The following is a 16527-nucleotide window of genomic DNA, read 5'->3' as shown; positions in this document are numbered from 1 at the left end:
GACTGCACTCGTGGCTCTATCAGAGAGGGAATATTTTCATAGTTGTTTCACTGAGATGGCTGAAGAAGAGCAGAAGTAAGCAGCCCCTTCCTTTATGGCTTGTAAAGTTGCTTCAACATCAGTCCCTCCTTCACCAATACATGCTAATTCCCCCGTTTCCCTTAAAGATGTCCTCCAGATCACAGCTGATTTTACCTCCCAGTTTGCCAAAAACTAGCAATACAGGCTGAGGACAACCCTGAAGCAACAAGGGAGCTTCAAATAGCTTCCATTCCAAACCCACACACCATCCCTGGAATGGTGAGGGACCACAAACCTGAGGAAATCTCAATGTAGGACCCATCTCAAGATTATGGAGAGTCAGAAACACTGGGGGCATGTGCAATTAAGGATCAATTTTGCCTAATTAGGATCGGATTTGCTCCCACAAAATGACACATGTTCACCAAAACTGATGATTAAAAGGAGTTTATTATAGGAAAAAAGAATGGTAAAGAACATTTCTTACATATGCAATATAGGCGACACAGTAGTGTTAATAAGCTTGGTAAGATTAAAAGTATTACTATAAGCATAGAAGAAAATGAAAGAGAAAACATCAGGAATCAGGGGAGCACCACCTCTTCACTTTTTCACAATGGCTGGGGAATCCCGGGTTTTAGCCTATGAGTCCCGACTGGGGGGTCCCAGGCAGAGTGTCCTCTCCCTGGATTTCTCACTAACCAACTTTTAAGGAGTTTAGACAAAGAAGGCTTTGTGCCAGTGAGTTGGAAAAGAGACAGTAAAATCAGAAGAAAGAGATAAGGACTCAAGGATTGCTGACTGAATATAGGATAAGCAGGGGAAGCAAGCTAAATCAGCAAGGATGTCAAAGTGCCTGGTAGACATTCCAGTATCTGCAGCCAAGGCCTTTACTTACCAAATAAACTCTGGGTGGATAGCCAGTCCTCCCAAAGTTTAAAGGAATCCAGGAATGGCTAGTTCCTGGGGTCTACAAGCACACACAGATAGTGGGGTCATGCTACGGCAGGGTCATAAAAGAAAAATTTCTAGGTCATGGACAATATCATTATAAGGGGCAAAAATTAACCCTCCATTTGTCCTTGATATTGGACAGGGCATATGCAGTGCCTACTAATGGAGTAACTCTATGATATATACCTTTAATCTTACAAAACATAACAGTTAAAAATAATAAAAAGAATAAGCACAATAATAGTAATAATATGGGAATAGCTAGGGAAGGGAAGTAAAATACTTGGATGCAGTAGGGGATTGAAGTAAAAAATCATACCAATGATGGTTAGTATCAGTAGTTATTAAATGGGATATCCCAATTAATTTACTGGCAACTATGTATTCGATGTTCATTGAGAGCTCTTGATTCTTATCCAGCAGTTGCCTAAGCTGTGTTGACTGGTTTAGGAGTTTCATCAGGGGATTTAAAGACAAAGAGGTTTGAGAGAGAGAGAGAGAGAGAGAGAGATTTGGGTACCCAAGAGACAATCACATCATCCACTGTGTCAGGAGAAGAGTAGAAATCATCGCCCTGCCAGCGGAGAAACGAAATATTCTTCAAACATCCTGCACAGGGAGCAAGTAGGCCTACAGACATCGAATCGCTCTGGTCATCAGACACTATACAGACATACTGGACATCCCCTTTGTATAACATAGAAAAGTTAGCTATAGGATCGTGAGTCAGATCACACCAGTTAGAGGAGCCGGTTAACAAACAGGGCTCCATCTGCCTGGTAACCCTCCCACATACAGCTCCTTTGTCAGCAATGCAATCATCTAAAGTGAGAGCTACATTAGCATTACCTTTATAAGCTCCTAGTACATGTGGCAAAGCAAAGTAATCAAACAGAATAAAAGGAATTACGCGGAAATTACACATCACGTCCACGTTCATATTCTGTAATGGGTCAATGTGCCAGTGCAAGTTGTAGCTGTGCATACAGGGGTCTTCACTTCCCAGGACATCCAATGATTGTTAGGCAAATAATGACTCAGTAAAGATACCCACATATCCCGGCCACCATTGACAAGAAGTCTCTGAGCATTCTCCTTTTGTATTAACATATGCATATTTTGTAAGGAACATTTAGTCCAACTGTATAGGGTCGATACATTAGCATCAAATTGAATTCTATCACTGGCTGAATTATTGAAACCACGTAAAAACTGTTTTTGGAATTCTAGGGTGTGTTGATGGGGCAGGATCGTCGTGGGCAACCATTGTGCATTAACAGTCAAGGCTTGAGAAACATCTTGGCCAGCACTGCACAGTCTGTTAGCTAGAGTCTCAAGATCAAGAGAATTTACTACACCCAAACCAGTTCTGGCCCCACCTAGTAAAGTCATACCATGCCCTTTTTATTCTATTACATTCAATTCAGGAAAACTGACAGTATAATGAATTACATTCTTATGATAATTATTGGATACATTTTTACAGCTTTTGGGGACTCTTAACAATAGAAGATGGGTGTGGAAGGGGGGGTTTCTTTGGCAATAGCAACAAATATTGTACCCATATGGTTCCATGTGTAATAGCAGTAGCATTGGTACAAAACAAGTATTGATGATGTTCAGAAATGTCTAATTCCAAGATTTTTGGAGTTAAGTATCACATTCACTAATGTAGTCATAGTCAAGTTCAAAAGATAAATGCCTTTCAATATCCCGAAGATGGGCGCGGGAGCCTTGTAAAAGATGGTGTTATTCACTGTCCAGTTAGCTATATTGCAGTTCTCATTGGCCGGGCAAATGTAATCACCCTGTTGTCATGCATCTGTTCTGTTCCTCCATCTCAAGTGAATGAGAGCCCCACTCGGCTGTATCGGAGACCCTGGAGTCCAAGCAGTATAGGAAAGCTGTCCATAAACCTGCGGTGCACTTTATCCACAAGAAAACACATGGGTTAATGGAACATGATGCCACTGATCACTACCAGAATAGCATACTATCACTGTGTTGTCTTTTACCTCAGCTACAATCCCCGCGGCCTTGGACAGCCCAGTTTTTGGTGACTTCACCCACACTTCAGATCCAATTACATGTAATGCTCAAATCCACTTGTTCCGCTGGTGGTCTTAAAAGGGGGAGTGGTCTACTTGTTTCCATTGTACAATCATATGGGGTATGGTTATCAGTTGGCAGATATTAGTGCCAGCATAAGCAAAATATTCTTCTTTACCAAGATTTTGTAAGCGATCTTTGATTTCTCCCTTATAGTCACTGTCTATAACTCCCCCAACCACTACAATCTGTTTAACAGCCATGTTAGACCTTGTAAGTAATTGTCCATAAAATCCAGTAGGAATTTCTACTCCTGTTCCAGTGGGTATATTCCTACTTTCCCAGGTAACAACTGTATGTCCACAATAGATTTTAAATCATATCCAGCTGCCATGGGGGACCCACAGAAAGGTTCTTTTCCTGAGCCTGAGTCGAAGGGCCACCATTTAATAATTGCTTCTTGGGCTCATAAAGCCCTCATCTGTAAATTAGGTGTCATCATTCTAGACAGGGGGGTTCCTCCCCCGTTAGCTAGGAGTCTGTTGTTTAATTGTTGAAGGGCTTCAAACAAATTTTCTTTCCACTTTTTAAAAGAATTTTCTCCCAAATTAATCAGCTTTTCTTTAAGGAGGCCATTCATTCTTTCAATTAGGCCTGCTGCTTGGGGACAATAAGGAATGTGATATATCCATTCAATATTATGATATGCACAGTAGGCATCAATTGTTTTATGTTTAAGTGGGAGCCATTTTCACTTTAGATTTGCCTAGGAGTCCCACAATACAATGATATTATATCAAGAGTTTGGCAAGTATCCTTCTGAGTAGCCCTCTTACAGGGACAAGCAATTAACACCCCAGAATAGGTGTCCATGCAAGTGCAGGCATAGTGGCACCCCTGGCTTATGGGTAAGGGGCCTATATAATCTATTTGCCATATTTGAGCAGGTAAGGTCCCTAAGCCAATTTCCCCTGTAATAATTTGAGGAATTTGTTTTTCCTTGTATAATTGATATTGTACACATTTGTCTCTAAAAGTAGAAAGAGGAATATTCATTCCTCGTGACAGTGCCCACCCGTAAGAGGCCTGCGGCCCCAAATGTCCTGCAGTTGGTGGAGCCATCAGGCTAAGGCATGATATTCCTCATCATCTTGTATCTGGTTACTGTCTATTTTAGTCAGTCCACCCACATGGGTGTTATACTCACATTCCAGAGTTTCATTCTTCACATGAGCATCTACATGAAAAACTGAAACGTTAGCATGTGAGCACCATTCCCACATTTCCTTAGTGTTGCTTCAATTTCTTCCTTGGTTAAAGCCTGTATCATGATGTCATCAACATAGTGAGTAATTTTTATACTGGGCCAGGTCAGTTCATCCAAGTGTTCAGCTACTCTCCTGTGGCACAAGGTGGGGCTGTGTAAGTACCCCTGTGGGGTCTGGTGAAAGGATGTCATCTCCCTTGCCATGTGAAAGCAAACCGATCCCATTGAGAAGGATCTACTGAGATTGTAAAAAAGGTATTTGCAAGGTCTATAACTGCATACCACTTTCCAGGATATGTTTGTATTGACTCAATCAATGTTATTGTACCAGGGACCTCAGCATATAATGGGGGGCTAACTTTATTCAGCTGTTGGTAATCTACCGTCATTCTCCAACTACCGTCAGATTTTTTAATGGGCCAAATAGGATTATTCCATTGACTGGTAGTGGGCGCTAACACTCCCGCCTCTACATAGTCCTTAATAGTCTGAGTTATTTCCTCTTGTCCTCCCGGTATACAATATTGCTTCATGGTTACCACCGCACTAAGAGGCATTTTTAATTTTCCCACTAAAATAGAAGCCACCTGGAGCTTTCTAACAGCAAATTGGTATTGTCTTTCTGGGCAGATAAGCAAGAGGGCATGTAATCTTTTTTTGTTCATGCCTCCTGATATGGTCCTAGAATATTACCCTAATAAATAACTAACCTTAAGCAAGGGTAAATAGTAAACAAGATTAAGGGAGGGTCCTTCTACATTGTCTGCATTGCTTTAGGTCACCTAGATGGAAGATCTTTCTACATTGTCTGCATTCTTTTGGGGTATTTACATGCTTTTTGGGGGCATATAAACTCTGTGAGCCCCTTGAATCTTTGGCTCTGTATGAAATGATCCTGTAATAAACAGACTATTGATTACACCCCCATCTCATTATTCTCACCACTAGCTATCCCACCAACTGTGCTGGCCACAGTAAGTGGTGCCTACAACGTGGGGCATCAGGACTGCTATTGAGTCTCTAGCAACGGACGCCCAGGGTTTGCTGACAGGAAGCGGGCCCACATGAAATCCAAGGCACAATGGATTACTTTCAAGGTAAGGGAAAGGCTCTAGAAGGGTTTTCATCAGTGTGCTCAGTTTTTCATAATCAGAGCTCACAGAGACAAAGTATGGGAGGAAGCTTAGTGAAGGGCTTAAAAGATAAAGGGAAAGATCTGAGAATATTACACCTTATAGTGTATAAGAAAGGGATTTCAGTTAAGAAACAGATTCTGAAAATTTTTTTAAATAGTCTATCAGGAAACCCCATGTTTCCCTAGTGGCTCTCAGATAAGAGGACCTGATTGGGAAGCAGTGAAAGAGGCTTTAGTTAATTATTTTAAGGAGAATGGATAGGAGAGTGACTCTGGTTCCATATTTTCAATTTATAATGTCATCAAAGTATGCCTAGCAGACAAAACAGGTCTTAAAGAAATATTGAGTGTCATGGGTGAGACTGAAGGCAATGATCAGGAAGAGATCACACTTCCTGAATTTGTGGGGGAAAAAACCCTAGAAAATACCAAACCTCTTAACCTCAGTCCAAGTCCTCACTATAATCCCAAATGGGGAACGGAAAAAGCTGGGAAGCCTAATTGGAAGCCTAATAATGGGCAGTCCCACCATAGTTTCAGAATTGTATACACCTTTTCAAAAATGTATGAAAGAGAAAGGATAGACATTAAGAGAAATGGGATTTAAAGGCTGCAATTTGTTGCATATCCCTGTTATAGTAGATGCCTAGGACAATAAAACATGGCAAAAATTAAATATAAAAGATCTTCAGGAGGTAAAAAAGGCTGTACAGGAATATGGGGCAACAGCTTCTTACATGGTGTCATTATTGGAAAATTTAGAAGCCACAGCTTTGACACCATATGATTGGAGGCAAACAGCTAAAATATGCCTAACCCCAGGGGTCTACTTACAGTGGGAGGCCAATTATAAGGAAAAATATCATAATAAGCCATATGATCTTATGTTGGCAGAAGGACCTAATGCACCCAGTATTTCCATGCTTTTGGGTGATGGACCTAATACATTACCTAACATACAAATGGACTATTCGGTGGCAGTATATAGTACTATTCAAGACTGCCATACAAGCATGGAAAGAGATAATCAGTTCTGGTTGAGCAGGAAAAAATTTCACAAATATCATGCAGGGACCTGAGGAATCATTTCCTGATTTTGTGACAAAAATTCAACAAGCAGCTGAGAGTACCTTAGGAAGCACTGTGGGATTGGAAAAATTTGTAAGACAAATACCTAGAGAGAATTGCAATTTAGATCATAGGGAAACTTTTTTGGCACTTCCTGCTGATGCCTCCTTGGATCAATTAATTAGAAAATCTATGGAGGTAAAGTCTATGGTCTTTCAAGCACAATTTAAAGCAGAATCACAAGCAGCCACAAATAGGCAAAACAAGAATTGTTATAAATGTGGTAAAGGGGGTCATTTCAAAAGGGAATGTCAAGTAGGCGGCAGTAATAGTGAATTATGACCAAAATCAAAATGCCCTAAATGTCATAAGGGCTTTCATTGGGCTTCAGAAAGCAGATTTAGAAATTCTGGAAACAGCCTCAAGGAGCAAGTCCTGGGCCCACAGAAAACAGCAGTGACTTACATTCATTTCGGCACTCCAAAAGTTCAGGAGGGGAAGCGGATTTGGATCCCTCCACCTCTGAAGTAACTGCTGTTATCTTACAGCCTGAGGTTAAATTTTTAAACATGTACCCAGGCCAGGAGAGAGAAGTGCTTTTTAGGATTTCTTCTCCTGCTCCTGCCGTGGGGGTACTTTCTTTAACCTCAGAAGAAGAATACATATAATTCACTCCAACCTATGTGGAACAAAAGGACTGGGAAGATTCTAATAAGATTAAAATTAAAATTATGAATCCTAGCAGTTCCGTGATCCAATTAAAACAGGAACAATGGATATTTCAAATATGGAATCCAGAGGTCATGTGGTCTCAAATTATTACAACCTCAAGAGCCACCCTTCATATATATGTGGAGGGCAGGGGAATTCAGGGTCTCTTAGACACCAGAGCAGACCTAACCATTATCAGTCAGGAACAATGGGACCTGAAGTGGACTGTTCAAAAATCAGATATAAATATGAAAGGCATAGGAGAGGTTAGTCAACCTTTAAAAAGTGTGAGGAAACTTACTTGGGAATTTGAGGGCATGGCAGGAAAATTCCAGCCATGTTGTTTGGCTTCCTTGCCAATGGCTTTATGGGCCAGAGATATCTTATCACAATTTAAGGTCACCATCATGACAAATGTTCAGGAGGGGCCATGATTGATGGGCAGCCAACAGCCGATCCTATTGAACAGCTTACCACAAAACCAGTATGGGTGAATCAGTGACTCCTAAGTGCAGAAAAAATTTCTGCCCTATTAGATATTGTGCAAGAACAGCTGAATTTAGGTAATATTGAAATCACAAATAGCGTATGGAATTCTCCAATTTTTGCAATCAGAAAAAAGAATTCAGGAAAATTGAAGGATGCTTATGGATTTGTGAGGAGTAAATAAAGTCATGAAGGATATGGGAGTGTTACAGCCTGGTTTACCACCTCCTAATATGGTACCATCACAAAGACCTTTATGGGTAACAGACATAAAGAATTGTTTTTATAGCATACTTCTCCAAAGACAGGACTGAGAAAAATTTGCTTTTTCCATACCTTCCATAAATCTAAAAGAACCCCTAAAAAGATACTGTTGGAAGGCACTACCCCAAGGGATGAAAAACAGTCCCACATTATGTCAAAAGTTTGTGGCAAAGGCCTTAGAATCAACTAGAAACAAATACCCCACAGCTTAATTCATTACATGGACTATGTTCTATGTGCACACCGAGATGTGATTACCCTAGAGAAAATATTAGAGGAGGTTACAAATAATTTCACTGCTGTAGAACTTAAAACAGCCCCTGAGGGGCGGCCAGGTAGCACAGCAAGTAAGAGCACCGGCTCCAGTGTTGAGAAGACCTGGAGATCGAAGCCCGGGCTCAGACACTTAGCACCCACCCAGAAACACCTGGCTGTGTAACCTTGAGCAAGTTACTTAACCCCAATTGCTTAGGGGCGGCCAGGTGGCTCAGTGAGTGGGAGCACTGGCTCCAGTGTTGGGACGACCTGGAGATCGAATCCCGGGCTCAGACACTTAGCACCACACCCAGAAATGACTGGCCGTGTAACCTTGAGCAAGTTGCTTAGCCCCGATTGCTTAAAAGGAAAAAAAAAAATAGCCCCTGAAAAGATACAGAAGACAGCTCCTTTTATGTATTTAGGTAATAAAGTGCAGAACACTACTGTAGGACCTCAAAAATTGGAAATTAGAAAAGATAATATTAAAACATTTAATGACTTGCAAAAGTTTATAGGGGATATAAATTGGATCAGATCTAGTCTTGGCATTTTAAATGAATGTTTAACACCATTATACCAATTACTGGAAGGTGATACCAACCTTAATTTTCCTAGAATTCTTACACCTGAAGCTAGCAATGCATTGGATTACATTCAGGAAGCTTTCAGAACTGCAATTACATTTAGGGTAGACCCCTCTACAGGAATACAAGTCTCTGTGCTGAACATGAAATACAGCCCTACAGGTGCCTTAATGAAAAATTATTTAGTGATTGAATGGGGTGATATTTCACATCAGCCAATATATTCTTTACAAACTTACCCTGATAGGGTGGCTCAGCTCATAAAGAAAATGATCAGACAATATTTATACCTAAGTGGTCAATTGCCTGAAGTTATAAAAGTTACTTATACTCATGACCAAATCCAATAAGTGACTGAGAATCAAGAATCTTGGCAATTGTTGCTAATATATGCTATCCCCATACAACATTATATACTAGAAGGCATTTTCAGATTCTTAACAAACAATGAGTTCATAATCACTAAGGTATGTAAGGATCAACCTGTTTTAGGATTTAATGTATTCACTGATGCCACTAAAGACTACAGAGCTTTTGTATACTGTCCTAATAAACAGGTTATGAAAATGGTCACTACTCATGATTCCACCCAAAAGAATGAGCTCACAGCTATCATATCTGCTCTTACTCTATTTTCTCAGACTATTAATGTTATTACAGATTCTCAATATGTAGCCTAAGTGACTCAAAAGATAGAAACAGCCAATGTACATAGAAATAAAACTCAGTTGTACATATCGTTCTGTGATTTACAAAATATTGTACAAAATAGATCATATACCTTTTACATTATGCATATCCCATCTCATACCAGTCTTCCTGGACCACTTTTTAAAGGTAATCACATAGCTGATCAAATCATTGTGGGATCATTAGAATTAGCAAAGGAATCCCATCATAGATTTCATCAATCTGCTAGAATGCTTGCTAGGACCTTTGATATCACTAGAGAACAAGCTAGACAAATAGTTAAAAGCTGCTGCCCATCATGTGTTATTTGCAGTCCCTCTATACCCAAGGGTGTAAATCCCCATGGACTATTACCTAGTGAAATTTGGCAGTCTGATGTTACTCATTACTCTGTTTTTGGGAGACTGAAATATATACATGTAACCATGGACACATATTCAGGATTTACATGGGCAAATGCTATGTCTGGGGGAAAAACCTCTCATGTTCAAGAACATCTTATTACATGCTTTGCTGCTGTGGGTGTGCCAAAACAATTAAAGACTGACAATGGCCCTGCTTACACCTTAAAATGCTTTGACGAATTCTGTCTTCAATGGGGTATTCACCATGTTACAGGGCTTCCTTACAACCCTACAGGTCAAAGAATTGTTGAAAGAAAAAACCGTACACTTAAAACTGCAGTCCAAAAACTAAAAGGGGGAATGTGGAGCATGGGTACCCCAAGAGGAATGTTGGAGTTGTCACTATATATAATAAATCATTTGAAATTAGATCATGAAAATAAAACACCAGCAGAACAATTCTGGGGTGTTACTGACCACACAATTAGTAATCCTAAAAGATCACAGCCCCAGGCAACTGCAGTTACTGAATGGGTGATGTGGAAAAATGATAAAGGACAATGGTGTGGCCCGAGCAGGGTAATAGTTTGAGGCAGAGGCTATTGTGTGTCTCCACAGATGAAAAGGAGGAAGTCTGGATACTAGAAAGGAGAGCAAGGACTGTGTCAGCAAATGCAGAGGCTGGACATTCGGCCCACCGGAACCAGAACCAGGCGAGGTCGGCAGCCGAGGAGGAGCCAGAGCCTAAATGAGGGCAAATGGATGGTGATGCTGCTCACTGCTATCATGGCTCAGCTGCCAATAGCTGCCTCCACAAGATACAGGGTGGCCCTCGATCATCCACCTTCGGTGGAGGTGGTTGGGTGGGGGGAGTTTCTTCCAGAAATCACTTTAGAAGGAAACAGGTCAGTCCTTATTTGCAAAGATTTTTATATTCATAATGCAAATGTAACCTGTCCTGTGCTTGATTTTAAATTTACTGGATTAGTGGATGATCCACCTTCGTGTTTTTCTACTTTTAATATGTCCTCATGTAACTTGGTACAAATTATCAAATATCACTATGAGTATCATCCTTGGGGCAGACTCCAACAGGCCCTTGTGGACATTCCAGTTAATCTATCTTGTATATCTATGCAAAAGTGTAGAATTAAAGGAGAGCTGAATGGGAATGCTTATGCTAAAGGAATCTTCAGAGTTAAGGACCCAGTGTGCTTTGAGAACATCCTAACATACACTATGGGGATTTGGGGACTTTTTCAAATTGTTCAGGCTTGTGGGATAAGCATCAGATGCTGTGTCCAGACCAAGATGAGTGGGACTCATCTTCAGGTCAAGTGGATCCCCCATTTTAAAACTGTAGGACTGACGTACCTGTTTGCCATCAGGTAGAACAGCAAACCTATATTTCCTGGCACAACAACATGAACATCAATTATAGGCATAGCGGGTATGGAAAACAAAATTGGTTTGGACACTCACAGAGAGGAAACCCAGAAATTTTAAAAATTCCTTTGCCATGGGCCCCAATAACAATGGTTTTTTTTTTCTATTTTTGCTCCTAATGGGACATACTTGAGCAAAACTGACCATAGCTTTGTATGTGCTTATTTAGGAGGGAGGTATGCATTCATGTGGGGTAATCATAGCAACGTAAATATCACCAAAATTTATAAGCATTACAATGTCACATGTGTTAATTGCAAGGTTTCTGAATGTCATGATAATACTTCTTTGGGACAATTGCTATTTGTTATAAGAAGACCTAGTACGGTAATGATACCTGTAGAGAGTGAGCATTGGTTTCACTCTCGTGCTGATCATTCTATTGCTCAAATTAATCAACTATTGGGTTCCAATCAAAAAAAGAAGTGCATATCCTGTATTGTTGGGATAATTGCTTTAATTACTACTATAGTGAGCAGTGTTGCTATGTCTATATCCATTAGCACTGTACAAAATCAGATAGTGCAAGCTCAATGTTTACATGAATTGTCTGTCAATGTTTCATGAGGATTTTTGTTACAATCAGAAATCCACAAGAGTTTTTATCAAGCAATAAATCAGCTTAGAGATGATTAATTTCTATAGCTGAGGAGATTGAATTAATGCAAGTTAGACAAAGGCTAATATGTGATTATAGATAACACATCCCTTGACATAAATGATTTAGAGAATTTGGCTCGCCGCATGGACCAAGAAAGCAGTTACTACTACCAAATTCCAAGGCAAAAAACATTATTGATTGGATAAAGAGAGCTCAGGGAATATTACCTGGACAAATACAACAAATAACCTTCCTAGGAATAGGGGTGGTATTACTGGTTTTATGTACTTGTTTACCCATTCTTATTTCCTATTTTTCTCATATCATTCAACAAGTGGTATATAATGTCTAATTGTATGATTCTTCCCGCAGCCTTTTAAAGTACTAAAATGTGGGAGATGTAGAGAAATTTCAGGAGTCCCCAGGCTTCACTAATGAAATTGTCTCCTCCCCTATATTATTACCTGAAAGATTACAGGGCAGACAAACAGGAGGGTGTATATATGTAGAGAACTTCCTGGGGTCCCTTGACCTCGCTAAAAGTATATTCCCCTGCCCTATACAGTTACCTGCAAGGTTACAAGGCAGATAAGCAAGAGGGAGTGTAATCTTTTTTTCTTGTTTATGCCTCTTGATATGGTGCTAGGATATTACCCAAATAAATAACTAACCTTAAGCAAGGGTAAATAGTAAACAAGACTAAGTGAGGGTCCTTCTACATTGTCTGCATTGCTTTAGGTCACCTAGAGGGAGGATCTTTCTACATTGTCTGCATTCTTTTGGGGGGCATATAAACTCTGTGAGCCCCTTGCATCTTTGGCTCTGTATGAAATGGTCCTGTAATAAACAGAATATTGATTACACCCCCATCTCATTATTCTCACCACTTACTAGCCCACCAACTGTGTTGGCTGCAGTATTTGTGCAAAACCTTTTTATTTAATGTAATTAACATTATTCATTTTACATCCTGTAATGCTTTCATATCTCTTGTTTGGTTATAAATTCTTTACTTACCCATATATCTGACAGGTGACCTATTCCATGCATCCTTAATTTGCTTATGGTAACACCCTTTATGTCTAAAACTTGTACCCATTTTGACTTTATCTGCTGTATGATGTGAGATGTTGGTTGATACCTAGTTTCTGCCAAATTACTTTCCCAAAAGATTTTGTCAAACATCAAGTTCTTGTCACAAAAGCTAGGATCTCTGTGTTTATCAAAATTAGATTGCTATGGTCATTACCTACTCTGTATTGTTTACCTGATTTATTCCATTGATCTACCTCTTTATGTCTTAGACAGTACCACATTGTTTTGCTGCTTTATAACAAAGTTAGAGATCTGGCATGTTTAGATCACCTTCCTTCACATTTTATTTCATTAATTCCCTTGATTTTTCTCGAATTTTATTTTTTCTAGATGAATTTTGTAATTTTTTTCTAGCTCTAATTTTTCTTTTTTTAGTTTGATTGGTATGGCACTGAGTGAACTCATTTAGGAAGAATTATTTTTGATATATTGGCTCACCCTACCCAGAAGAAATTAATATTTTCAGAATTATTCAGAACTGACTTTATTATTGTGAAAAATGTTTGTAATTGTGCTCATATAGTTCCTGAATTTGTCTTGTCAGGGAGCCTCCCAAGTATTTCCTGTTATCTACAGTTATTTTAAATGGAATTTCTTTTTTTATCTCTTGCTACTGAACTTTGTTGGTAATATATAAAATTACTAATGGTTTAGGCAGATTTGTCTTATATTTTGCAACTATACTAACCTTTTTACTTATTTCAAATAGTTTTTCAATTGATTCTCTAGGTTTCTCTAAGTATATCAATGTATCACCAGCAAAAAGTTATATTTTTTTCTCATTGCCTGTTTTTATTCCTCTAATTTCTTTTTTTGTGTGTGTGCTATTGCTATAACTAGCATTTCTAGTACAATACTGAATAAATAGTTTTGATAAGGGACACTGTTGCTTCACCCCTGATCCTATTGTGAAGGCTTCTAACTTATCCTCATTAGAGATAATGCTTATTGATGGTTTTAGATAGATACTATTTATCATTTTATCCTTATTCCTGTGTTTTCCAGTGTTTTTAATAGGAATGAGAGTTGTACTTTGTGTTGTACCTTTTCAAAGGCTTTTTCCACAACTGTTGAGATATCCATATGATTTCTGTTGGGTTTTTTAATTGCTATGGTCAATTATATGGATAACTTTGCTAACATTGAACCAGTCCTGCATTCCTGATATAAATCTCATCTGGTCATAGTGTACAATCTTCATGATACATTTTGGTAGCCTCCTTTCTAGGGTTTTATTTAAAATTTTTGTATCCAGGCAGCTAGGTGACACAGTGAATAGAGCATTGAATCTGGAGTCAGGAGGACCTGAGTTCAAATCTGACCTCAGACACTTAACACTTATTATCTGTGTGACCTTGGATAAGTCAGAACCCAAATTGCCTTTACCTTCCCCCCTCCAAAAAGACAAAAATGTATCACTATCCATTAGAGAAATTGTTTAAATGTTTTCTTCTGTTTTACCTCTCCCCAGTTTAGGGATCTGCATCATATTTGTATCATAAAAGGAATTTAGTATAATTCTTTCTTTGCTTATTTTTTCAAATATTTTATATAGTTTTGGAATTAATTGTTGTTTAAATGTTTGGTAGAATTTGCTTCTGAATCTATCTGGTCCTGGGAATTTTTCTATTTGTCCTTTTTCAATTTTATTTTTAATTTATGGAAGGAAACAAGTATTTCCATAACAGAATACAATAAATATGATTATGCATAAAACTATAAATCTACTGTGCACACCTTGTTATTCCTTTCAAATTTACAATGTTGTCATGTAAATATATTTCTTTTATCTTCCATGCCCTAGAAATGGCTGCAAATAGACATAAATAGGTGTGTATATGTGTGTGTATGGATATAGATATGTTTGTATATGTATATACATATGTGTATATGTATATAAGGGTATGTATATATGTATGTATATGTATATGCATGTGCATATAAACACATACATACACATATATACTTAAATATGTAAAATTATTCTATACATACTTCTATTAATCAAAGATACAAATAGCATCTTTCTTTATATGTCCATTATAGTTAATTTGGGTATTTTTAATGGACAAAACACATTTATTCAAAGTCATTCCTAAAACAATATGGCTGTTAATCTATGTAATGTTCTTTTGGTCCTGCTCATTTCACTCTTCATTATTTAGTGCATGTCTTCCCATTTGTATTTCTAAAATCATTGAGCTCATCATCTCTTATAGCACAGTAGTATTCCATCACAATCATATAGCATAACTTATTTAGCTATTCCTCAGTTAATGGGCATCCCTGTAATTTTTAGTTCTTTGCCACAACAAAGTGAGATGCTACAAACATTTTGGAATATATAGGTTTTTTCCCCCTTTTCTCCTAATCATCTTTGGAAATAGTACAAGTAGTGGTATTGTTTGGTCAAAAAGTTTAGGTAGTTTAATAAGTCTTTGGGCACAATTCCAGATTGCTCTCCAACAGAGTTGGATCATTTTATAATTCCACAATATCTCAATATTTTTATCTGAATTTCTCTAATTAATAACAATTTAGATCACTTTTTCTTTGTAGCCCATGCACCTTTGCCAATGTCCAGGATATAGTACATACCTTAGGGACATAATAAGTGGTTTGTAAATTAATGAATTCATTCCTCTTTTGGCCAGTCTCCTTCATGGAGGCATCTGGGAATTCCAGATCATGAATTTCTATTTGAAATGCCACAAAAGAAGATATGCTGTTGATAATGAGGCAAAGTAATGTGGCCAATACAGAGTAGACAATATCCTCCCACATTTAAATTCCCTTCCCCCGGTCCCTCTGCTCTCCCTTATCATGACACTCCACAAATACTTAGTAAATATTTGAAAGATTTTGTGAGCATTTGCAGTTAGGAGTATTTCATAAACGTATTTGATCTCTGTTCAACTGACAAAGAACTGTTGCAATTTTCCTGTGCCAAGGACAATTCTAAAGTCTGTCTGACTAAAGTCCTTTGACTGACTTTTAACAATGGTCTTCAAATGGAGTTAGACTCATTCCTTTGTATTTCTGTTCCAAGATTACACCTGTGCTAGGTTTTCAAAGAGATATCTTTTCATTGGAAACAGATATCATTGCAAAATTCCTTATATGATCTTTGTGTTCTCTGTCTACCCCAGTAGTATCCCCTCATTTACACTGATATAAAAAGGTGTATTGTATGCAGGGATTTGATTATTAATTCTTTAAATAAAAGGAAGAAATCAGTGCTGCTATTCTAATCAGACTATCTGGTATCAGGAATTATCAACAGGAAAACTTGAGGAACAAAGGAGACTTCGGGGTTCAACTGGGGAAGTGACATGGAAATTTATTTGAGGCACTAAGCAAGTCTGAGAAGGTCAGTATGAACCAAACAGCAAGGATTTACTAAGCACCTACTATGGGCCACGTACTTGGCTAGGTGCTGAGAATGTGAAGGGAAAAAAAAATCATTCACTCCCTTCCATCTGTTTGCATTCTGCTGGAAAAGACCAAAATGTCTACAATAAAAGCTACAAGTACCTGTAGACAAAATTTGTGTG

The 16527-nt window shown here is 38.4% G+C and overlaps 1 long non-coding RNA gene across 1 annotated transcript in view; it reads right to left on the bottom strand.

Moving 5' to 3' along the window:
* Positions 1-473: 473 nt before the first annotated feature.
* Positions 474-16527, bottom strand: part of LOC138172898 (uncharacterized) — a 75387-nt gene continuing 59333 nt past the window's right edge. Inside the window, exon 4 of the long non-coding RNA XR_011171266.1 lies at positions 474-2901. This is a non-coding gene — a long non-coding RNA (uncharacterized lncRNA). The remainder of the gene's footprint in view (positions 2902-16527) is intronic.

This window comes from Petaurus breviceps, unplaced genomic scaffold (assembly GCF_028583685.1).
Source record: "Petaurus breviceps papuanus isolate PSGF00001 unplaced genomic scaffold, PetGlider_PUasm1.0 555, whole genome shotgun sequence".
NCBI lineage: Eukaryota > Metazoa > Chordata > Mammalia > Diprotodontia > Petauridae > Petaurus > Petaurus breviceps.
Note: the sequence above shows the minus strand (reverse complement) of the source record. Positions and strands in the feature narration are given on the sequence as shown.